Genomic DNA, 23,508 nt, shown 5'->3' on the forward strand with positions numbered 1-23,508 from the left:
GCATGAACTCTGGCATCTCTGAGGCTACTGCGTTCACCTCTTGTCGCTGCAGCCGCCTGCTGCGTCGATCATCAGCCACACTAGTGAACACCACATAGGCTCCATGCTCTTCAGGGTATTCGTCTTGTACTACACCGACTGGCCTGACTGCCGGCTGCTGGGGCGGAGGTGGCTGCCCAGCAGGCGGGGGTGGCAGGAGACCGTCTCCCTTGGCGATCCTGGTGAGCCAGTGGCACTTCCGGGTGGTGTGATTCGACGGCTTCACGCCGCTGTGGAACTTGCAAGGTCCATCCAAGGTCTGCTCATAGGAGAAGGCCGACAACCAGTTTGGCTTGCCGCCTTTCTGTCGCTTGGGCGGAGGCTGCTCTTCTGGCTGCTGGGCTTCAACGATCGCGACCTGCCAGCTGCCGGAAGCTGGCTGCGGGGCCTTGCGCTTGTTGTCGCCCTGCTGTTGTCGCCGGCCGGCGTCTGCCGCCGGAGTTCTTGGAGCCGGAGGAGCTACTTTGCCAGTCGTGCTGATTTGAATTTCCGCCTTCATGGAGGAGTCGGCCGTGGCGTACTTGTCCGCTATGATCAGCAGCTCGTCGAGGGTTTCTGGCTCGTCGCAGAGGAGGGTGCCTTCTCGGCACCCGGCTGTGAAGTACTCGATGGCCTGCACCTTGTGCACGCCATCGTAGGAGTTCCGGAGCTCAGCCCAGCGCGTGAGGTAGTCGCGAGTCGACTCGTCAGGACCTTGCACGCACAAGGAGAGCTGACGAGGCTTGGGAGGATGCTTGTACGTGCTGGTGCAGTTGTGGACGAACGCTTCAGTGAAGTCAACCCAGCTGTTGATGCTGCGGGGCTTTAGGCTGTTCAGCCATGTCCGGGCCGTGCCCTGGAGCATGAGCGGAACGTACTTTACAGCGACACGCTTGTTGCCGTTTGCTATGCTGACAGCCGTGGAGTAGTCGACTAGCCAGTCTTCCGGCTTCACGGAGCCGGTATACTTGGGCATGTCTCTTGGGAGCGTGAACCCTCTGGGAAAGGGCTCGTCCCGAATGCGGGGCCCGAAACAAGGCGGACCCAGCTCGTCTTCTTCTTCCAGCGCCAGGGACCGGTGAAGTCGGTCGATCTGGTGGTGGGCGTCATTCTCTCCAAGTCCCTCTTGGCGGCCAAGGCGGTCACCGAGAGTCGGATGGTCAACAGGCGGTGGGGAGACTCGTCTCTCCTTGCGGGGAGGGGGAGGCGGACAGTCGTCCCGTCATTCCACTGCTCTCGGGCGGCCATCTTGGTCGCGCTCTATGGTAATGCGAGTCCGACTGTGGCTGACAGCCGGCTCCTTGTCCTTTCTTCCTCGGGCACCGCCAGTCGGCGTCCGAGACGTCGCGCCTTGATCTCGGTGCGGGTCGTCGTTTGGCCGCTGCGGCGCCTCCGTGTGGCAGCCGGCCTCGTTCTGCGCGGCGGCTGCGTCGAGGAGCCACTGGACTCGCTCCATCATGAGGCAGCGTTCTTCGCCCTCGAAATTGTCCAGCTCATCCGCCGCTGCCTGGGCGGCTCGGATGTTCTCCGCCGGTGTAGCGTACACGGGGCGGCTAGCCCCAAACAGGCTGGCGATGGCTACGCCACGCTGCTGGACCGCACCAAGGCGGCTGGGCCCTGCCGGGGCCGGCGAGCTGCCAATGGCGCGATCCATCTCCCGCTGGTAAGCTTCTGACAAGCGTCTCATGCTGGCCAGCTTCTTCCTGCCTTCAACGAGATGAAGGCGGCGCGCTTCTAGCGTCTCCGCGTCGGCACCTTCCGGAATGGGCGCAGCTAGGTCTTGCAGCGCCGCACCGAGTGAGTCAGGCGCTCCTCCGCCAGGGAACTCGTCATGACTGATGACTAGCACCTCAGTGACGGTGCTTCCGTCGCTCTCTGCGTGGGGGAGAGGTTCGTCGTAGACCACCACGTTGGTGGGGAATGCGTCGATCGACGCGGTGTCGGAGTCGACCAGCATCGGGTCAGTGGAGCCTACGGACTCCAAGTCTACGACAGGCTCGCCAGAAACATGGAGTTGATCGAGGAGGCCCGCGAGGAGGTTCTCGGGGCCGCCCGCGCCTGCGTCGGACGCAGGTTAGTCGGAGAGGCGGACCTCGCCGACAAGTTCGGCCAAGGAGCTGGCTGCGCAGGCGATCTCAACGCCGCGCAGCGCGTCAATGCAAACTTCGCCTGGCGTGCCTGGCTGGCTGCGCTCGCCAGGGAGGAAAAGGGTTCCCGTCCAGAACAGATCTCCGAACGGCGGTGCACCAGGCCCCACGGTGGGCGCCAAATGTCGGGGGTTTGGTGCGACATATGCCAACGGATGTCTTATCATGGTGGGGGCGAGTAGAACGTCGCCGGTGCCTGGAAACGGGATGAGGCGAAGACATGCACGTCGGCGAATCTTACCCAGCTTCGGGGCTCTCCGGGGAGATAATACCCCTACTGCTGCTCTGCGGGGTCTCCGCATGATCACTATGGCCAAGTGTTTACACGGTTGCTCCTTGAGCTGTTTCTGGTGGTAGAAGAGGGCAAGGCTAGCTCTCTCCTTCTATCTGGTATGGTCTAGAACTACTGGGATCCAACCCCTTGCATGGGTGCCCTGAGGGGTTTATATAGGCCTACCCCCCAGGGGTACAATGGTAATTCGACTGGGTGCGGGCCCCGCCGTGAGTGCCTCCGACCTCCGACTTCTCCGCCGACTGCTGGGCCTGCCGACTGGTGGGCCCCGCCGACTGGTGGGCCCCGGCGACTGGTCTGGTACGTTGCCGACAGGCCACGTCCGCCGCGGGCGGGTCTTGCCGGCCGCTGATTACTGTAGCCGTGCTTCTGATGACGCAGGCTTGGTCATGGGGTCGTGGCAACAGCCCCGCCGCCTGGCAGGCGATCACTGTGGCCACTCCCCATCTCATCTTGATTAATGGGGCGTGGGCCCCGGGGGAGGGCTCGGCCGACTCCCCCGGGCCGACTCCCGACGGGTCCGACTGGCGGTTCTCCCGCCGTCTCCCGAGGTCTCGCTGACTGGTGGGCCCCGCTGCCTCCAGGCCGTATAGACAAGCCGCCGTGGGAGTAGTACTTGGTACTGTGGTGCTGATGTCAGGGCCGGCCGGGCAACAGTGCCACGCCGCACGGAGATCTTCCCGGGTACGGCGTGCTGTGGCCATGCCTGCCCTTGGTAAGGGACGGGGAGTGGGCTTCACTGTAGCCACGCCCCTGCCCCGTCCCCTTCGATGAGGTCATGGTTTGTTGGAGTCGCCGGCCGACTCCCCAAAGCCGGCTTCTCTGGAAGTCGTCCCTGGGACTCGGCTGTGAGCGGGCAGTCGGCCGCCCTGCCGTCGACTCCTCAGGAGGCGGCTCTTCGCCCCGGGGTCTTGAGGGGCGCAACCTGCCCCGATGTCTTGAAAGGTTATGGGACTCGGCTTGGCCTACCCGTGGCCCATTACTCCGACATAAATAATCCACGAACTTCATCCACATATATCAGATGTTCATCAGGATGTTTTGTTCCATCTCCTAAAAAAGGATTAGCTAGCAGTTTTTCTATCATACCCGAAGGAACTTCAAAGCAAGCACTTTCATTTTCATTTTAATTTTCAGTAGGTTCAATAGGTTGAGGAGCAACTCTTTGCTCTACTGGTCGGGGTGAAGATACCCCGAACAAGCCCCTCAGAGGATTACTTTCCATGGTAACAAGTGACAGCAAATTTCAGCACACTACATAAAATTTTCCTTACCAAATTCCACCTACCAAAGGCGCTTCACTCCCCGGCAACGGCGCCAGAAAAGAGTCTTGATGACCCACAAGTATAGGGGATCTATCATAGTCCTTTCGATAAGTAAGAGTGTCGAACGCAACGAGGAGCAGAAGGAAATGATAAGCGGTTTCCAGCAAGGTATTCTCTGCAAGTACTAAAATAAGTGGTAACAAATAGTTTTGTGATAAGATAATTTGTAACGAGCAACAAGTAACAAAAGTAAATGAGGTACAACAAGGTGGCCCAATCCTTTTTGTAGCAAAGGACAAGCCTGGACAAACTCTTATAAGATGTAAAGCGCTCCCGAGGACACATGGGAATATCGTCAAGCTAGTTTTCATCACATTCATATGATTCGCGTTCGGTACTTTGATAATTTGGTATGTGGGTGGACCGGTGCTTGGGTACTGCCCTTACTGGGACAAGCATCCCACTTATGATTAACCTCTATTGCAAGCATCCGCAACTATAACAAAAGTATTAAGGTAAACCTAACCATAGCATGAAACATATGGATCCAAATCAGCCCCTTACGAAGCAACTCATAAACTAGGGTTTAAGCTTCCGTCACTCTAGCAATCCATCATCTACTTATTACTTCCCAATGCCTTCCTCTAGGCCCAAATAATGGTGAAGTGTCATGTAGTCGACGTTCACATAACACCACTAGAGGAGAGACAACATACATCTCATCAAAATATCGAACGAATACCAAATTCACATGACTACTAATAGCAAGACTTCTCCCATGTCCTCAGGAACAAAAGTAACTACTCACAAAGCATAAACATGATCATAATCAGAGGGGTACTAATATGCATATAGGATCTGAACATATGATCTTCCACCAATTAAACCAACTAGCATCAACTACAAAGAGTAATTAACACTACTAGCAACCTACTAGCACCAATCCCGGACTAGGAGACAAGAATTGGATACAAGAGATGAACTAGGGTTTTGAGATGAGATGGTGCTGATGAAGATGTTGATGGAGATTGCCCTCTCCCGATGAGAGGAGCGTTGTTGATGATGATGGCGATGATTTCTCCCTCCGGGAGGGAAGTTTCCCCAGCAGAACAGCTCCACCAGAGCCCTAGATTGGTTCCGCCAAGGTTCTGCCTCGTGGCGGTGGAGTTTCGTCCGAGAATATGGCTTATGATTTTTTCCCATCGAAAGGCTCCATATAGCAGAAGATGGTCACCGGAGGGCCACCAGGGGGCCCACGAGGTAGGGGGCGCGCCCGGGGGGAAGGGTGTGCCCCCCTGGTGAAGTTCTTGCTCTCAATATTTTTTATATATTTGGAAAACATCTTCCGTGAAGTTTCAGAACTTTTGGAGTTGTTCGGAATAGGTCTCTAATATTTGCTCCTTTTCCAGCCCAAAATCCCAGCTGCCGGCATTCTCCCTCTTAATAACAACCCATAATGCAATAAATATTGATATAAAAGCATGATGCAAAATGGACGTATCAGAATCCAAATGTTAATTGCAACAGGCTTAATAGACATTGAAACCGGTACTGATTAAAATGCAATTGGCATAGTTAAACATCACAAGGCAGGTGCTGCCAGAGTAGAGAATGGCCCAAATGTCTATAAAAAGGTAGGGAAAGTGGCAAAAACGTGTTAGGCATGTTTACTAGAACATGCTTAATACATCGACCGTACAGAACATAGTCATTAATTGCAACTGGTATTGGTAAGATTGAACTAGTGAGTACATACTTGGTAAGTCCTGAGAGGTAGTTGCTGGGGCACTTCATCTTGGCCAGAGCTCACCCAAAGTCAGCGACAGCGGAGGCGAGCTGTTCCTCCGGGCCGAAGCGTGGATTAGTGCCACTGACATGTATACCTACAGGCAACTAGTAAATGGGTAGAAGTTAAACTGCAATTGCACAAATTATGTGAAATACTGTAAGACATGGGATGTAGCTCACCTCGACGGCAAACAAAAGCATCGGCCGTTATGGCCCTGCGTAAGTACATGGACAAGCATGTTAAGTGCAACAGGGATAGCATCCACTAAAAATAGCAAATGGGCAGCATCTTTAGTGATATCCTGAGTCATGTATTGTAAGTTTGTTGCTGGTATTGGTGAAATTGAGCTGGACGCGGTAATATTTGAAGATCACATAGTGTGTAGTACTGAAATAAACAAGGCACGAACATGCTTAATACATCAACCGTACAAATCATAGCCGTTGCAAGTGCTATTGGTAAGATTTACCTAGTCAAATCTTACCTGTTAAGTCCTGCGGGGTAGTCGCTAGGGGACTTCATCTCGGCCAGAGCCTGCACCATGTCGGTGGCGGCGGAGGCGAGGTGTTCCTCTGGGTCAACACGCACAGCGGCCATTGCGCCATGGACCACCATCAGCTCCTGGCGGGGGGATTTGGAGGCAGGAGGATGTTTCACAGGCACCATTTAAGCAATCAGGCTGGGGACGTGATAGAGATCGGTGAGTTACCTGACTGGATCCGAGCAGAACATAGATGTGGTTGAAGCTGTGGTTGCGGCTGCGGCGGTTTGAGATGCCGGTAGGGGGAGGCGCGAGGGAAGTGTTGGGGAACGTAGAAGAATTTTAAAATTTTCTACGCATCACCAAGATCAATCTATGGAGTCATCTAGCAATGAGGGAGAGGGGAGTGCATCTACATACCCTTGTAGATCGCGCGCGGAAGCGTTCAAGAGAACGGGGTTGAAGGAGTCGTACTCGTCGTGATCCAAATCACCGATGACCTAGCGCCGAATGGACATCACCTCCGCGTTCAACACACGTACGGTTGGGAAGACGTCTCCTCTGACTTGATCCAGCAAGGGGGAAGGAGAAGTTGATGAAGATCTAGCAGCACGACGGCGTGGTGGTGGAAGCAACGGTGATCTCGGCAGGGCTTCGCCAAGCTCAGGGAGAGGGAGGAGTGTCACGGGAGGGAGAGGGAGGCACCAGGGGCTAGGGTGCGGCTGCCCTTCCTCCCCCCCACTATATATAGGACCCCTAGGGGGGGGGGCGCCGGCCCTAGGAGATTGAATCTCCAAGGGGGGGGGGGCGGCCAAGGGGGGTGGAGTGGCCCCAAAGCCAAGTGGGGCGCCCCCACCCCTAGGGTTTCCAACCCTAGGCGCAGGGGAGGCCCAAGGGGGGCGCACCAGCCACTAGGGGCTGGTTCCCCTCTCACTTCAGCCCATGGGGCCCTCCGGGATAGGTGGCCCCACCCGGTGGACCCCCGGGACCCTTCCGGTGGTCCCGATACAATACCGATTACCCCCGAAACTTTCCCGATGGCCGAAACTCGACTTCCTATATATAAATATTCACCTCCGGATGATTCCGGAACTCCTCGTGACGTCTAGGATCTCATCCGGGACTCCGAACAACTTTCGGGTTACCGTATACTAATATCTCAATAACCCTAGCGTCACCGAACCTTAAGTGTGTAGACCCTACAGGTTCGGGAGACATGCAGACATGACCGAGATGACTCGCCGGTCAATAACCAACAGTGGGATATGGATACCCATGTTGGCTCCCACATGCTCCTTGATGATCTCATCGGATGAACCACGATGTCGAGGATTCAATCAATCCCGTATACAATTCTCTTTGTCAATCGGTACGTTACATGCCCGAGACTCGATCGTCGGTATCCCAATACCTCGTTCAATCTCGTTACTGGCTAGTCACTTTACTCGTACCGTAATGCATGATCCCGTGATCAACCACTTGGTCACATTGAGCTCATTATGATGATGCATTACCGAGTGGGCCCAGAGATACCTCTCCGTCATTCGGAGTGACAAATCCCAGTCTCGATTCGTGCCAACCCAACAAACACTTTCGGAGATACCTGTAATGTACCTTTATAGTCACCCAGTTACGTTGTGATGCTTGGCACACACAAGGCACTCCTACGGTATCCGGGAGTTGCACAATCTCATGGTCTAAGGAAATGATACTTGACATTCAGAAAAGCTACAGCAAATGAACTACACGATCTTTGAGCTAAGCTTAGGATTGGGTCTTGTCCATCACATCATTCTCCTAATGATGTGATCCCGTTATCAATGACATCCAATGTCCATAGTCAGGAAACCATGACTATCTTTTGATCAACGAGCTAGTCAACTAGAGGCTCACTAGGGACGTGTTGTGGTCTATGTATTCACACATGTATTACGATTTCCGGATAACACAATTATAGCATGAACAATAGACAATTATCATGAACAAAGAAAATAATAATAACCATTTTATTATTGCCTCTAGGGCATATTTCCAACAGTTTCCCACTTGCACTAGAGTCAATAGTCTAGTTACATTGTGATGAATCGAACACCCATGCAGTTCTGGTGTTGATCATGTTTTGCTCTAGGGAGAGGTTTAGTCAACGGATCTGCCACATTCAGGTCCGTATGTACTTTACAAATCTCTATGTCTTCATTTTGAACACTTTAACGAATGGAGTTGAAGCGACGCTTGATATGCCTGGTCTTCCTGTGAAACCTGGGCTCCTTGGCAAGGGCAATAGCTCGAGTGTTGTCACAGAAGAGAGTCATCGGGCCCGATGCATTGGGTATGACTCCTAGGTCGGTAATGAACTCCTTCACCCAGATTGCTTCTTGTGCTGCCTCCGAGGCTGCCATGTACTCCGCTTCACATGTAGATCCCGCCACAAAGCTTTGCTTGCAACTGCACCAGCTTACTGCCCCACCATTCAAAATATACACGTATCCGGTTTGTGACTTAGAGTCATCCAGACCTGTGTCGAAGCTAGCATCGACGTAACCCTTTACGACGAGCTCTTCGTCACCTCCATAAACGAGAAACATATCCTTAGTCCTCTTCAGATACTTCAGGATATTCTTGACCACTGTCCAGTGTTCCATGCCGGGATTACTTTGGTACCTTCCTACCAAACTTATGGCAAGGTTTACATCAGGTCTGGTACACATCATAGCATACATGATAGACCCTATGGCCGAGGCATAGGGGACGACACTCATCTTTTCTCTATCTTCTGCTGTGGTCGGGCATTGAGCCGTGCTCAATCTCATACCTTGCAATACAGGCAAGAACCCCTTCTTTGACTGATCCATATTGAACTTCTTCAATATCTTGTCAAGGTACGTACTCAGTGAAAGACCAATGAGGCGTCTCGATCTATCTCTATAGATCTTGATGCCTAATATATAAGCAGCTTCTCCAAGATCCTTCATTGGAAAACACTTGTTCAAGTAGGCCTTTATGCTTTCCAAGAATTCTATATCATTTCCCATCAACAGTATGTCATCCACATACAATATGAGAAATGCTACAGAGCTCCCACTCACTTTCTTGTAAATGCAGGCTTCTCCATAAGTCTGCATAAACCCAAACACTTTGATCATCTCATCAAAACGAATGTTCCAACTCCGATATGCTTGCACCAGCCCATAGATCGTGCGTTGGAGCTTGCACACATTGTCAGCATTCTCAGGATCGACAAAACCTTCCGGCTGCGTCATATACAATTCTTCCTTAAGGAAGCCATTAAGGAATGCCGTGTTGACGTCCATTTGCCATATCTCATAATCATAGAATGCGGCAATTGCTAACATGATTCGGATGGACTTCAGCTTCGCTACGGGTGAGAAAGTCTCATCATAGTCAACCCCTTGAACTTGTCGATAACCCTTAGCGACAAGCCGAGCTTTATAGATGGTTACATTACCATCCGCGTCTGTCTTCTTCTTAAAGATCCATTTATTTTCTATGGCTCTCTGATCATCGGGAAGTCAGTCAAAGTCCATACTTCGTTTTCATACATGGATCCTATCTTGGATTTCATGGCTTCCAGCCATTTGTCGGAATCCGGGCCTGCCATCGCTTCTTCATAGTTCGAAGGTTCACTGTTGACTAGCTCGTTAACAACATGATTTCCAAGACAGGGTTGCCGTACCACTCTGGTGCGGAATGTGTCCTTGTGGACCTACGAAGTTCAGTAGCAACTTGATCTGAAGTTTCATGATCATCATCATTAACTTCCTCTCTAGTCGGTGCAGGCACCTCAGGAACAATTTCTTGAGCTGCGCCACTCTCCGGTTCAAGAGGTAATACTTCATCAAGTTCTACTTTCCTCCCACTTATTTCTTTCGAGAGAAACTCTTTCTCTAGAAAGGATCCATTCTTGGCAACAAAGATCTTGCCTTCGGATCTGAGGTAGAAGGTATACCCAATAGTTTCTTTAGGGTATCCTATGAAGACGCATTTTTCCAATTTGGGTTCGAGCTTTTCAGGTTGAAGTTTCTTGACATAAGCATCGCATCCCCAAACTTTTAGAAACGACAGCTTAGGTTTCTTCCCAAACCATAATTCATACGGTGTCGTGTCAATGGATTTCGACGGAGCCCTATGTAAAGTGAATGTGGCAGTCTCTAAAGCATAGCCCCAAAATGATAGCGGTAGATCGGTAAGAGACATCATAGATCGCACCATATCCAATAGAGTGCGATTACGATGTTCGGAGACACCATTACGCTAAGGTGTTCCAGGCGGCGTGAGTTGTGAAACTATTCCACATTTCCTTAAGTGTGTGCCAAATTCGTGACTCAAGTATTCTCCCCCATGATCTGATCGCAAGAACTTGATTTTTCTGTCACGTTGATTCTCAACCTCACTCTGAAATTCCTTGAACTTTTCAAAGGTCTCGGACTTGTGTTTCATTAAGTAGACATACCCATATCTACTCAAGTCATCAGTGAGGGTGAGAACATAACGATAGCCACCGCGATCCTCAACACTCATTGGACCGCACACATCTGTATGTATGATTTCCAATAAGTTGGTTGCTCGCTCCATTGTTCCTGAGAACGGAGTCTTGGTCATTTCACCCATGAGGCATGGTTCGCACGTGTCAAATGATTCGTAATCAAGAGACTCCAAAAGTCCATCTACATGGAGCTTCTTCATGTGTTTGACACCTATGTGACCAAGGCGGCAGTGCCACAAGTATGTGGGACTATCATTATCAACCTTACATCTTTTGGTATTCACACTATGAATATGTGTAACATTACGCTCGAGATTCATTAAGAATAAACCATTCACTAGCGGAGCATAACCATAAAACATATCTCTCATATAAATAGAACAACCATTATTCTCGGATTTAAATGAGTAGCCATCTCGAATTAAACGAGATCCTGATACAATGTTCATGCTCAAAGCTGGCACTAAATAACAATTATTGACGTTTAAAACTAATCCCTTAGGTAAATGTAGAGGCAGTGTGCCGACGGCGATCACATCGACCTTGGAACCATTCCCGACGCGCATCGTCACCTCGTCCTTCGCCAGTCTCCGCTTATTCCGCAGGTCCTGCTTTGAGTTACAAATGTGAGCAACCGCACCGGTATCAAATACCCAGGAGCTACTACGAGTACTGGTAAGGTACACATCAATTACATGTATATCACATATACCTTTAGTGTTGCCGGCCTTCTTGTCCGCTAAGTATTCGGGGCAGTTCCGCTTCCAGTGACCACTTCCCTTGCAATAAAAACACTCAGTCTCAGGCTTGGTTCCATTCTTTGACTTCTTCCCGGCAGCTTGCTTACCGGGTGCGGCAACTCCCTTGCCGTCCTTCTTGAAGTTCCTTTTACCCTTGCCTTTCTTGAACTTAGTGGTTTTATTCACCATCAACACTTGATGTTCCTTTTTGATTTCCACCTCCGCTGATTTCAGCATTGAATATACCTCAGGAATGGTCTTGTCCATCCCCTGCATATTAAAGTTCATCACAAAGCTCTTGTAGCTCGGTGGAAGCGACTGAAGGATTCTGTCAATGACCGCGTCATCCGGGAGATTAACTCCCCGCTGAGTCAAGCGGTTATGTAACCCAGACATTTTGAGTATGTGCTCACTTACAGAACTATTTTCCTCCATCTTACAACTGAAGAACTTGTCAGAGACTTCATATCTCTCGACCCGGGCATGAGCTTGGAAAACCATTTTCAGCTCTTCGGACATCTCATATGCTCCGTGTCGCTCAAAACACTTTTGGAGCCCTGGTTCTAAGCTGTAAAGCATGCCGCACTGAACGAGGGAGTAATCATCTGCACGTGACTGCCAAGCGTTCATAACGTCTTGGTTCTCTGGGATGGGTGCGTCACCTAGCGGTGCTTCTAGGACATAATCTTTCTTGGCAGCTATGAGGATGATCCTCAGGTTCCGGACCCAGTCCGTATAGTTGCTGCCATCATCTTTCAGCTTGGTTTTCTCTAGGAATGCGTTGAAGTTGAGGGCAACATTAGCATGTGACATTTGATCTACAAGACATAGTGTAAAGATTTTAGACTAAGTTCATGATAATTAAGTTCATCTAATCAAATTATTCAATGAACTCCCACTTAGATAGACATCCCTCTAGTCATCTAAGTGAAACATGATCCGAGTCAACTAGGCCGTGTCCGATCATCACGTGAGACGAACTAGTCAACATCGGTGAACATATTCATGTTGATCGTATCTTCTATACGACTCATGCTCGACCTTTCAGTCTTCCGTGTTCCGAGGCCATGTCTGTACATGCTAGGCTCGTCAAGTCAACCTAAGTGTATTGCGTGTGTAAATCTGGCTTACACCCGTTGTATTCGAACGTTAGAATCTATCACACCCGATCATCACGTGGTGCTTCGAAACAACGAACCTTCGCAACGGTGCACAGTTAGGGGGAACACTTTCTTGAAATTATTATGAGGGATCATCTTATTTAAGCTACCATCGTTCTAAGCAAATAAGATGTAAAACATGATAAACATCACATGCAATCAAATAGTGACATGATATGGCCAATATCATTTGCTCCTTTTGATCTCCATCTTCGGGGCTCCATGATCATCGTTGTCACCGGCATGACACCATGATCTCCATCATCGTGTCGTCTTGAAGTTGTCTCGTCATCTATTACTTCTACTACTATGGCTAACGCTTTAGCAATAAAGTAAAGTAATTACATGACGTTCATGTTGACACGCAGGTCATAAATAAATAAAGACAACTCCTATGGCTCCTGTCGGTTGTCATACTCATCGACATGCAAGTCGTGATTCCTATTACAAGAACATGATCAATCTCATACATCACATATATCATTCATCACATCCTTTTTGGCCATATCACGTCACACGACACATGCTGCAAAAACAAGTTAGACGCCGTCTAATTGTTGTTGCAAGTTTTTACGTGGCTGCTATAGGTTTCTAGCAAGAACGTTTCTTACCTACGCCAAAACCACAATGTGATATGCCAATTTATATTTACCCTTCATAAGGACCCTTTTCATCAAATCCGATCCGACTAAAGTGGGAGAGACAGACACCTGCTAGCCACCTTATGCAACTAGTGCATGTCAGTCGGTGGAACCAATCTCACGTAAGCGTACGTGTAAGGTCGGTCCGGGCTGCTTCATCCCACGATGCCTCCGAATCAAGATAAGACTAGTAAAGGCAAGCAAATTGACAATTTCCACGCCCACAACTACTTTGTGTTCTACTCGTGCATAGAAACTACGCATAGACCTAGCTCATGATGCCACTATTGGGGAACGTAGCAGAATTTTAAAATTTTCTACGCATCACCAAGATCAATATATGGAGTCATCTAGCAACAGGGGAGAGGGGAGTGCATCTACATACCCTTCTAGATCGCGCGCGGAAGCGTTTAAGAGAACGGGGTTGATGGAGTCGTACTCGTCGTGATCCAAATCACCGATGACCTAGCGCCGAACGGACGGCACCTCCGCGTTCAACACACGTACGGTTGGGAAGACGTCTCCTCCGACTTGATCCAGCAAGGGGGAAGGAGAAGTTGATGAAGATCCTGCAGCACGACGGCGTGGTGGTGGAAGCAATGGTGATCTCGGCAGGGCTTCGCCAAGCTCAGGGAGAGGGAGGAGTGTCACGGGAGGGAGAGGGAGGCGCCAGGGGCTAGGGTGCGGCTGCCCTCCCTCCCCCACTATATATAGGACCCCTGGGGGGGCGCCGTCCCTAGGAGATTGAATCTCCAAGGGGGGGGGGTGGCGGCCAAGGGTGGTGGAGTGCCCTAAAGCCAAGTGGGGCGCCCCCACCCCTAGGGTTTCCAACCCTAGGCGCAGGGGGAGGCCCAAGGGGGGTGCACCAGCACACTAGGGGCTGGTTCCCCTCCCACTTCAGCCCATGGGGCCCTCCGGGATAGGTGGCCCCACCCGGTGGACCCCTGGGACCCTTCCGGTGGTCCCGGTACAATACCGATTACCACCGAAACTTTCCCGATGGCCGAAACTCGACTTCCTATATATAAATCTTCACATCCGGACCATTCCGGAACTCCTCGTGATGTCCGAGATCTCGTCCGGGACTCCGAACAACTTTCGGGTTACTGTATACTAATATCTCAACAACCCTAGCATCACCGAACCTTAAGTGTGTAGACCCTACGGGTTCGGGAGACATGCAGACATGACCGAGACGACTCTCCGGTCAATAACCAACAGTGGGATCTGGATACCCATGTTGGCTCCCACATGCTCCTCGACGATCTCATTGGATGAACCATGATGTCGAGGATTCAATCAATCTCGTATACAATTCCCTTTGTCAATCGGTACGTTACTTGCCCGAGACTCGATCGTCGGTATCCCAATACCTTGTTCAATCTCGTTACCGGCAAGTCACTTTACTCGTACTGTAATGCATGATCCTGTGATCAACCACTTGGTCACATTGAGCTCATTATGATGATGCATTACCGAGTGGGCCCAGAGATACCTCTCCGTCATACGGAGTGACAAATCCTAGTCTCAATTCGTGCCAACCCAACAGACACTTTCGGAGATACCCGTAGTGTACCTTTATAGTCACCAGTTATGTTGTGACGTTTGGCACACCCAAAGCACTCCTACAGTATCCGGGAGTTGCACAATCTCATGGTCTAAGGAAATGATACTTGACATTCAGAAAAGCTCTAGCAAACGAACTACACAATCTTTAAGCTATGCTTAGGATTGGGTCTTGTCCATCACATCATTCTCCTAATGATGTGATCCCATTATTAATGACATCCAATGTCCATAGTCAGGAAACCATGACTATCTTTTGATCAATGAGCTAGTTAACTAGAGGCTCACTAGGGACGTGTTGTGGTCTATGTATTCACACATGTATTACGATTTCCGAATAACACAATTATAGCATGAACAATAGACAATTATCATGAACAAAGAAATATAATAATAACCATTTTATTATTGCCTCTAGGGCATATTTCCAACAGGAAGGAGGGATACTGAGGGGAAGGGGATTTGGTTGGAGGAATAAATTCTGAGATCGCGCGCCTAATGAAAATTTCGGTGCGAAATTTGAAACTTGGGTGGGGGAAACACACAACACAGAAAAAGCGCATAAAATACTCGTGTGCGAGAAAAAAAAGAAAGTTGGCAGATCCCGTCTCCAAAAAAATAAACACGTGTACTTGATTTTTTTTGATCAATGGTACGCCTGGTTTATTAGGAAATATCGCACAGGTAACTGACTTATGGGTCATTAACGCAAAAAACTCATACGGGTACGGCATAGAAACCATGTGTTTTGTGATCTTCTAATGATTAACGCAAAAAACGCACACGGGCACACATGCTAATCAACACTCAAAGCCCTCAAAGGATGCTCTTACCGACATTGTACGTTAATACTGCAAACTTAAAGTACTACTAGTAATTTGCTCTAATACTACAAACTTAAACTACTTCTCACATGCTACCATAAGGGCATGCTGGCCAGATGCCGGCGTTGTCTTTCCTGGCCTTGTAGGCGGCAGCCCATCGTGCTTCGATCTCTGGCAAGCTCTCCTCACCACGGTGTGTGGCCTCTTTTTTCTTGCGGCAGCGGGACTCTCTTTTATTGACTGCTTTCTGCCGTTTCCTCCCCTTCTGTGCAGCTTTGGCCGGCTTTAGATCCACCACCCATTCGGCCATGGGAACCTCAAAGTCCTCCCATGTAACTGTCAGGCCGGCGGCGGCGATGAACTCAGCACGGCGAGATGCCATCGCTTCCTTACCATGTGTGCGGTCGCGAGCGGCGAGGAACGCGGCGCGGCGGGATGCCATCGCTTCCTTACCAGTTATTGTGCGCCGCGGTGCCATGGACGACGCCTGGAGAGAGCTCTAGGACGGAGGGGCCGGGCAGCCGTACAGTGCGGTGGTATTCAAGAGCTCAACCACAAACGACAACAGAAATTTGGCTTCCCTTACAATTTTGCTCATTCATTATCGCACACGGTTCATCTCCGTCGCTTCTGGAAATAGTGTGCGCTGAGCCTATTGTGTGTTGCGTTATTATTGGCTGGAACCCCAGCCACGTGGATCGCGCGTGTGCACTATTGGATGCGCCGCGATCGAATGGCAATCCATGTCCCTCACATCACACCCGTGCACTTGTAGCTGGATTGGATTTATATGCGCTAAATGCCTAGAAAATGCACATAATCCCCTAAATATGGTAAATGAGCCCGGAAAAATGCCATTTGAACATGGTGATTTGCAGGTTGTATGTTCGTCGTAGAAAAAACTCCAGGGCAATGAACGAAGAAAATTTGGATTCCCCTTCAATCTTGAGGATTTTCCTTTCGAAAGCATGGAACTTCCTCGGTGATGGTTTGATTTATGAAGGGCGTGCATGACAACATAAGCCAAACCTTCTCAAATTTTTACCAAGGCATGGTGAGGTCATAACATGGCACCATGCCAGACGTCATGTTTTTTAAGCATTTATTTCATTTTTTCTATAGCTGAAAACCCAACAAACAGACATTTGTGGTTGACTATTGCCACACATTTCATCGAAATATCTGTCCATTCCTTGTAAAAGGCATGACAATTTACTAAATGGCATGAGCATGGTTTTCTAGGCCGTTCTTGTGGACCCTTTCATGCATCGATTGTTTGAACTTGAATAATGAGCATTAATGCCTAGGAAATGCACATAATCCTCTAAATATGGCAAATGAACCCAAAAAAGTGCCAAATTTGAACACGGTGATTTGCAGGTTGTATGCTCATCATAGAAAAAAAACTCGTGGACAAAGGACAAAGGAAATTTGGACTCAATCTTGGTGATTTCCTCCTAGAAACCATGAAACTTCCTCGGTGATGGTTCGATTTATGAAAGGTGCGCATCACAACATAAGGAAAACATTCTCCAATTTTTACCAGGGCATGGTGAGGTCATACCATGGCACCACGCCAGGCGTCATGTTTTCCAACAATGTGTTTCATTTTTTGTATAGTTGTTAACCGAGTAAACGACGCATCTATGGTTGACTATTGCCACACATTTCCTTGAAATATCTGCCCATTCCTTATAAAAGGCATGAGAATGTGCTAAATAACACGAGCATGGTTTTCCAGACTGTTCTTGTGCACTTTTTCATGCACCGATTGTTCAAATTTGAATTATGTCCATTAATGCCTAGAAAATGCATATAATCCCCTAAATATGGTAAATGAGCCCGGGAAAATGTCAAATTTGAAGACGTTGCATTTGAGGCGGTATGTTCATCGTTAGAAAGAAACTGAATGAAAAAACTAGGACGAAAATTAGGATTCCCCTTCAATCTTGGGGATTTTCCCTCTCGAAAGCATGGAACTTCCTCGGTGATGGTTCGATTTATGAAGGGCGTGCATGACGACATAAGCCAAACCTTCTCAAATTTTTACCAGGGCATGGTGAGGTCATACCATGGCACCATGCTAGGCGTCATGTTTTTAAGCATTTATTTCATTTTTCTATAGTTGAAAACCCAACAAATAGACATTTGTGGTTGACTATTGCCACACATTTCATCGAAATATCTGTCCATTCCTTGTAAAAGGCATGAGAATTTACTAAATGGCATGAGCATGATTTTCTAGGCCGTTCTTGTGGACCCTTTCATGCATTGATTGTTTGAACTTGAATTATGTGCATTAATGCCTAGGAAATGCACATAATCCCCTAAATATGGCAAATGAACCCGGAAAAGTGCCAAATTTGAACACGGTGATTTGCAGGTTGTATGCTCATCATAGAAAAAAACTTGTGGACAAAGGACAAAGGAAATTTGGACCCCCTTCAATCTTGGTGATTCCCCCTTGAAACCATGAAACTTCCTCGAATGATGGTTCGTTTTATGAAAGGCGCGCATCACGACCTAAGGAAAACATTCTCCAATTTTTCCCAGGGCATGGTGGCACCATACCATGGCACCACACGAGGTGTCATGTTTTCCAACCATGTGTTTCATTTTTTGTATAGCACGAGCATGGTTTTCCAGACCGTTCTTGTGCACCTTTTCATGCACCAATTGTTCGAATTTGAATTATGTGCATAATTAATGACTAGAAAATGCACAAAATCCCCTAAATATGGTAAATGAGTTCGAAAAAATGTCAAATTTGAACACGTTTCATTTGAGGCGGTATGTTGATCGTTGGAAAAAAACTGAATGACATACTAGGACGGAAATTTGGATTCCCCTTCAATCTTGGTGATTTCTCTCTCGAAAGCATTGAACTTCCTCGATGATGGTTTGATTTATTAAGGGCATGCATGACGACATAAATCAAACCTTCTCCGCTTTTAACCAAGGCACGGTGAGGCCATACCATGGCACCATGCCAGCCGTCATGTTCTTCAAGCACATATTTCATTGTTCTATAGTTGATAACCCAGTAATTGACGCGTTTGTGGCTGACTATTGCCACGCATTCCATTGAAATCTCTACCCATTCCTTGTAAAAGGATTGACAAATTACTAAATACCACGAGTATGGTTTTTTCCTGATCGTTCTTGTGCACCATTTCATTCACCAATTGTTTGAATTTGAATTATCTGCATTAATGCCTACAAAATGCACATAATCCCCTAAATATTGTAAATGAACCCAGAAAAGTGTCAAATTTGAACACAGTGATTAGCAGGGTTTATGTTCATCGTAGAAAAAACTCATGGATGAAGGACAAAGGAAATTCGGATTCCCATTCAATCTCGGTGATTTACTATCGCACACGATTCATCTTCATCGCCTCTGCGAATCGTGTGTGTTCACTCACACATGCAAAAGGAAAAGAAAACCCTCGCCCACTTCATCCCCACTCACTGGCTGCGGACTCCTCCACAACTCTACACCCTAAGCTCAACGACTGTTGGCGGCGGGCGTAGGTCGCACTCCAAACGGCACCAGATTTCGCCTCCACCGCTTTCCGCCACCTATCTGCACCGACATTCTAGACTCTGGTCGACTGGGGTTTTCTGTGGGATTGGGGCGGGGATTTTTTCTCATGGAGAAGGTAATCAACTTAATTAGCAAAATATTCACTCATCTCTTATCGCAGTCCGTCCATCGCTGTTAATCAACCGGCGGAAATCGTCGTGGAATCATTTTTGTTCTAGCTGATTCATGGGTGTTCATTCATGTGTGCACAGTGCGAGCACAAATCGGGCAACTATGGTCGTGGCCAGTCGGAAACAAAGTTCTATCTCACCATTCCGGATGACTTTAGGGAGCGCTCAGTATGTTCAATCTCAACCTACCACGGTCGGCATGGCCTAAATTTGTGAACATATACCGTCTGTTGCTACATTATCTATATATTTGCATCAAATCTTTGTTACATTATCTATTTTTAATTCTATATTTTTGTACTTTGCTTGCATCTATATATGAATATGTTCTATCAGTTACTCCCATATTTGCATCTTGCTCGGTTATTTAAATATATCTAATTTACGATCTTAATTTTCATTTCAAGCAGTACATCCCTTGCTTTGCAAGAACAAGAGTAGAAGGAAATCTTGGGCTTTACTTTGCTGATGACTCCCAGGATGTCATATTGACAACACAACATGGATTTACAATGACGGTTAGCGTAAAACATGATAAAGATGGTCACTCCTATTTTAATGCGGACATTTGGAGAAAAATGTCTAAGTGTTATGAACTGAAAGCTGGCAATAAAATTCTAGTGCGTGCACCACAGCCTGGTCTAATTAACATGGATGTTTACTTCCCCAACGTCATCATCCGATCAAAGTCTGATCGAGGTTAGTGTCCTTTCAACTTTCTCCATGCTATCATATTACTATTTAAGCAACCAATTTTGATATCATATTCTAACTCCGTTCCTAGGCAGTAACAAATTCTGTTTACCAATTTATGCGCACTATATATTCTTCTGCCATGTTCTGAATAAACAATACCTTTCCACCTTTTAAGCAGGATATGTTGGATGCATAGTGAACGATCTGTATGTTACTAAGCGTACCAAATTTCACTCGAAGGACTTGAAGCATGTCATAAACTTTGTTGATAATCTGACAGAGATAGCACAATGTATGAACGCTGGATTTTGGATGGGATTAATTAGACCTATGGTGCACACACTGAACAAGGCCAATTGTGTGCACAAAGCGCTGGTAAAAAGTCTTATTTTAATGTTGATGCTCATAAACTATATATATCTTAAACGATATGTTACAATTGTTTTTATTATACATGTCAATAGAAATTGCCCCCTGTAGCCATTCCTGGATCGATTTCCCGGAGTGGTCGAATTACACTTGTGCCTGCTAATAACGCCAAAGTGATTGCAAGGTACTGCATTTCCCGCAAAAATGGAACCATTCATATTAACAAGTTCTCGCTTCTCATGGCAATGCATCCATATTGGAAAATTGGAGACACTGTTCTACTCCTACTCTACCAAGGCACAGGAGGGCTCTTCCTTTTCATTGACAAGATGTCGAGTCGCTGTGATCAAGCTGCTTCTAGTGGATAGTTGTGGTTGTTGGCCCTCGGCCTCTTAAAATGTGCTAGCTATTTATATATATGTTAAGTACGTAGATATGGACCATATGGTTGTTGGCCCTTAGCCTCTTAAAATGTTATAGTTGTTACTATGTTAAGTATTTAGATATGGACCATATGGTTGTCAAAACCGTGTTACGAAGATCCTCCTTTTGTCGAATAGTGTAACCACTATATATATGTTACTCAAATGTTGTTATCCAAGTTCATAAATTCTCATGGAAAGTATTAGTATCGTACACAGTTCATTGAGTTTAAGCGTGTGTCCGATGTCCAGAACGCATTTGCATATTAACTGTCCATATTGCAAATTCACACACATGTTCACATAAGGAAATGTATGTGTAATATACTAATCATCGCACATGAGTACTCGCAGTCGCATCATGTGCGATACTCCTAGCCACCGCAAGCAACTAGTTTCCATTTTTCAAAGTTTTTTGTACACACAGAATCACACAAGAAGTAACTGTATTGACCGTCTGTGTTGTAATTTCTCATCGCAAACAGTTAAGCTGAGTCGGCTGTTTGCCACGTATCACACACATCTTGTTTACACGACTCATTTGTGTTCTTTTCGCTCATCACAAATAGTTCATCCATGTGAACTGTATGCTGCATATCACACACATCTTGTTAAGTTGAACCGTTTCTTTTGTGTTCCCTAATCAAAAACAGTTTGTCCGAGTTAACCGTACGCCGTATATCGCACACACATTGATATGGCTGCCCGTTTATGTTATTCTACCTCATCGCAAATAGTTCGAATGAATTAACCGTGTGTCCTGCATCGCACACACATTTTTATGGCTGCCCGTTTCTGTTGCTCTGCCTCATCGCAGACAGTTTGAATGGATTAACCGTATGCCCTGCATCGCACACGCAACTAAAATCTTAACCGTGTTTGATGCAGCCATCATCGCAAACATTTTGCACCTTTTTGATGGGTTTTTTACACCACCATTTGCGATTATTGCATTGCACATAGTTTCGACAAAGGGTCTCTAATCGTAGTCTCACGTTAGCAGTCTCCTGCAGTAGTGGTAGCGAACATGTAGTGGGGGCTATTAACAAACCTGGCAAAACACTCGCAAGGCCTTGTGGCCAGGTAGTAGTGGTAGACGAGGACGTGGTGGCGCACGCACATCTGGGCAACGACAACCTTGTGATGAGACCCGACACGAGTGCGGGTGTACTCGAGGTCGAACCCGACCACCTTGTACTTCTCTGCGGCAAGCAACGGCTCCATGATGTGGATGGAGTGCTCCACCCAGACCAGGTCATTGGTGTACACCACCGAGAGGTCCATGAACCTTCTGTGGGTGTCCACCATGGCACGCATGGTGAACTGCTGCTCGTCGTTGGCAGCCGCTCGGAGCGCCATTGGAGCCGCGCAGGATACCTCTAAGAATTTCTCGTGGTGGGTGCGCTTCTTGCAAAGGTGGGGCGTGATCGAAAGGTAGAAGAGACACAAGGGTAGGTTAAATGACCGCTGTAATAAATGGGGGCCGGCCGGCCTGTAATCGTCATGTCTTGTCACGACGTTCATAGCGGAGGATTCCAGTGCACGCTTGACAACACCGCACCGCACGCATGGGCTCAAAGAGGCGCCAAATGTATCATCGGTGAGCCTGTTCCCACGCTACCGCGCTGTTACACGCAAGCTTCCCGCTCGGCTAGTTTGGCCACGCATCGGCTAGAAGAGGGACAAATCATGGGCATTTATTGGCAAAAATCTTTGTAAAAACGAAGTGTGTGGAATGACTTCGGCCATAAGTTTACCCTTGGGTGATGAGGTCAAAGTTACACAGAAGGGTGATGATGGACACTCGAGTGCGATAATTAATTCTGCGCTCTACAGTACACATGGTGGAAGAAACCAACTATGTGTTATAATGTCGAAGATCACAGTCGAGTTAGCTATACAGATCGTGTGTTGTGAGATCGACAAGGTAAACTAATTCGAGAATGGTTAATAAAATCTAAGACCATTGCATATTAAGGTCAAAATTGTCGGGTTTCGGGTTTCGGCAGACCCTTGTGGTTCGAACACTGGGGTGCGCGCGGAGATTTCGCCTCCTACCTACCTGCACTCCTCTGCCTTGCTAGGATCTAAACTAAGGAAAGAACAACACAAGGGACGCAGGGTTTATACTAGTTCGGGCCACCGTTGTGGTGTAATACCCTACTCCAGTGTGTGGTGTGGTGGATTGCCTCTTGGGCTGATGATGATGAACAATACAAGGAAGAATAGCCTCGCGAGGGTCTGTTCTTGGCTGGGGCGATGAACTGCTGGGAGGAGCTCAGTCACCCTTCTCTCTCTCTCTACCTGATCTTCTCTATCCTTCGATCCCTCTCTTTTCTTCCAACCTCTCCGCCCTCTCTTTTTCTTCCAACCTCCCAGCTCTCTTTGCTCTGTGGGTGGCTGGTCCTATTTATAGAGGCCCTGGTCCTCTTCCCAAATATCGAGCGGGAAGGGAGCCAACAATGGCGGGCTAATTTGAAGGGGGACAGCTAGTACTAGCTACCCTGACAAAAGTAGTCTTGGCCTACACAAAGCTCTGGTGATGATGCCGTCTTGGGCTCCACGGTGACCTCTGTCTCGTAGTCCTCCTGGTCTTGGTCTCGTTGCACCGAAATGGCAACCTTTGCCTGACGCCTCGGTACTCCGCGGCTGCGCTTGCCCCCTTTGCACCAAAGAGGAAGGGAGGACACTGCGTGGGCTGGCACCCGCTTGGCGCCCCCGGTCGTCACGGCTTGCGTCACGGGCACCTCGTGAGGTACCCCGCCTTGATCTCTCCGCCTCCTCGTGAGCCAGCCTGACGAGGCCGCGCCTGAGGAAGCTCCGCGTCATCCGCCCCGCGAGGCTTGGCCCCTCGCGAGGGTCTTGGGTTTGTGTTGG

Source organism: Triticum urartu, chromosome 6A (genome assembly GCF_056163025.1).
Source record: "Triticum urartu cultivar PI428250 chromosome 6A, HENAU_Tu73, whole genome shotgun sequence".
In the NCBI taxonomy this organism is placed as follows: domain Eukaryota; kingdom Viridiplantae; phylum Streptophyta; class Magnoliopsida; order Poales; family Poaceae; genus Triticum; species Triticum urartu.